We start from the raw sequence: 2,829 nt of genomic DNA, 5'->3' as shown, positions 1-2,829 counted from the left end.
GTCTTCCATTGAGCTATTAGTTCTTAGTACTGTATGTTTTCTATTGTCAGAAAGTTTTTTTTATTACTATATCTGTTAGATTTAAAGGTGAGAATTGGGGCAGGTCAGTTGAACTAAAACAAATTCCTGATGTTATTGTCAAGACTTCGTGCTACTAAATTTTGTAACAGTTGAAATAAAACTAATTCTACCAGCAGAGAGGATCTTTTCCTCCAATTTGACAGTGTGTATTACTTTGGGACTACTCTGAGATCCACAGCTGATACTAGCTACCTTGGGGAAGGACACTGCTCAATCTTTGTTCTGTAGCTCTAATACAAAGCGAAGTTCATCTTACTGGGTGAGGCTTTTTATCCTACTGCAAATTACAAGACAAGAAAAAGACCTGTCCTAGTTCTTGGCCTATTATGTTTTGGTGTCACTTTCAACTTATTTTAAAACAAAACTCAACTTAAGGCTTGAATGGGGATAATATAAGTAATGTGATGCTATCTAACAGAAAACAGTAAACACTATGTGGAATCTTGCTATCCAATATGAAATGTAAAAGCTACAGTTCTTTCACATTTTTCAACAAATGGTTAAAAGGACCACTAGTTACTAGGGGAGATGTTTTTAGGTCAATTCATTCAGTTGTCAGAAAATACATTTAGTCTTATTAAATAATACTCAGGTTTGATCGTCTATCAATTTAGATCTATTCCATACATCCTACTTTATACATTTTCTATGTTCAATAAAGAAACTGCCAATCTTCTGTGCCCTTTCATTGTATATTTTGAAAACATCATAATTTAGTCTACTATGAACACCTACACAAGAAATCTCACTTGAGCCTTTGTATAAAGGTTAGTAATGTGAACTTTTTTTAAATTCCTAATATATTTTGGATAGAAAGGATTGCCTAAAAACATTTCACAAGCTTTTGATATTAGCATTGGACATGCAAATGGATCAGTTTACCAGTGGTTGAGTGACTTTCACTTAAGGATGCACAGAAAAGATGTATTTTTATGCTAAACACAAGAATAAATGGAAATGTAACTGTTGCTTTTGGAGGACAAAGCATAATCCTTGTGTGGCAAGGTTGTTCAAGCTTCAAGCTGTTGTGATTAAAGATAAAAATACTTTGCACAGTGCAGTGTACACTGTTGTCAAGTTCTTGGTAAATGGCAAAAAACCTTTTTTTGCTGTTTCTGTCAGTTAGATTTGAGATTATTGAATCATTTCACTTAAAAAAAAATAAGAAAAACAAACATGCATGTTTTGCTGCTAATTGTGAGATAATGATGCCAGCATGAAGCCAGCTTGTTACGATACACATTATAAGGCAAGACAGTTTGCAGTAAAAGTGCTGTTTCCTTCCAGTTGAGGTGGTGAGGATCAAACTTACCAACTTACCTATTGCAGGTTTTACAGTTTTTTTAGGAGATAAGGATGTCACATTGTGAATGTGGAATCATTGCCATGTTTCTTCTTGTTTTGCCGGTTACATTCTTTTGAACAGATGGACAGTAAGGCATGGACTTAGTGCTGCTATCTTATAAAAAAAAAAATTAAAATGTGCACAGGTACACTTATTTAAAAGGTTTTTTGCCCATTCAGGAAACCATTGCTTGTGATCTATAACACAGAAACCAAATGAAGTGTGTGTATACATGCATATATGTGTATAAAATTATATGAAATATATCTAAACATGCATATGGGGATAGTTAAGGTAATGTCTGTGAAGTAACATAGGATGCTTCTCACGTGCACTCTCAGAAGTCCACTAACGCTAGGCACGAGGTCAAGTTTAAGGATTATTTACTACACTAAAATTTCAAATTTCGACAGTTAATGGTAATTGTTTGCAACAGATGTCAGTTAGTGGCAGTCACTCCAACTTCTGCTTTGATTTTGATGCCAAATTTAGTTATGTTCCAATCATTATTAATTACTTGAAAAACAAAATCACTTACACATGGCAATTCATACCTTGTATAGATTAGGTTTCTTTATATGGTTTTAGGAAGACAGTAATAGCTGGAGCAAATCAATTATTTATTTGTTCACTTATATTTGTATTTGGGTTTCCTTTTACATACATTCTTTTTATATGCTTTTTCTGACATTACATATTTAAAAATAACTGAAAATAATTTAAAGATTTGAGTGTTAGTGGGTAAGGGCCCACTTGGTTTGAAGATGTAAGATTTGATACTGTACTGTAACTGTCACACACAAATGCTTTTCTAATGTTTTAACGTAATTATTGCAGTTAATACTTTGTACCAGGGGGATGTCACTGCAATAAAAGGAAGTGAATTCAATACAACTGTTTTGTCTAACACAGCCTTTTATTATTGGTGGGGGCTAGGGAATACTCTTCGTAGTTTAACCAATCGATGCTGAAAATAGTTCCTGATACGTGAATGTGCTTAGTGCACACATCTGATACCTGTCTTTGCTGTGGGATTGGCATAGGAACTTAAAGCCATTCAGGTGCCTGCTACAAGGAGGCAAGTGGTTTGTGCTTGGAACGAATGTTGGCTGCCACTGGGTTAGGCTCAGTGGTGGCTGTGTAAGACAAATAAACCCTGTTTTGTACTAAAATTTGTCATGACTTGTGAGACAATGCAGACCGGTCTGCAACACGTGGTATGTTCAAGCTGAAATATTAGGATCTGAGAATTTGTTCCTTAACACACAGGCAATTTGTTTTGCCTCTCCCTCAAAACAGTACTCCGCTGGGATATGAGGAAATACATTGGGAAAATTAACTTGTAAACACTCAGTTGCAAAGCTGCTTGGAAGCAAGATATATTAGGTCTTAACTCCGCTAAT

The sequence above is a fragment of the Merops nubicus genome, unplaced genomic scaffold (assembly GCF_000691845.1).
Source record: "Merops nubicus isolate BGI_N331 unplaced genomic scaffold, ASM69184v1 scaffold9267, whole genome shotgun sequence".
Lineage (NCBI taxonomy): Eukaryota > Metazoa > Chordata > Aves > Coraciiformes > Meropidae > Merops > Merops nubicus.
The sequence above is the reverse complement of the archived record's forward strand: the minus strand, read 5'-3'. Positions refer to the sequence as shown.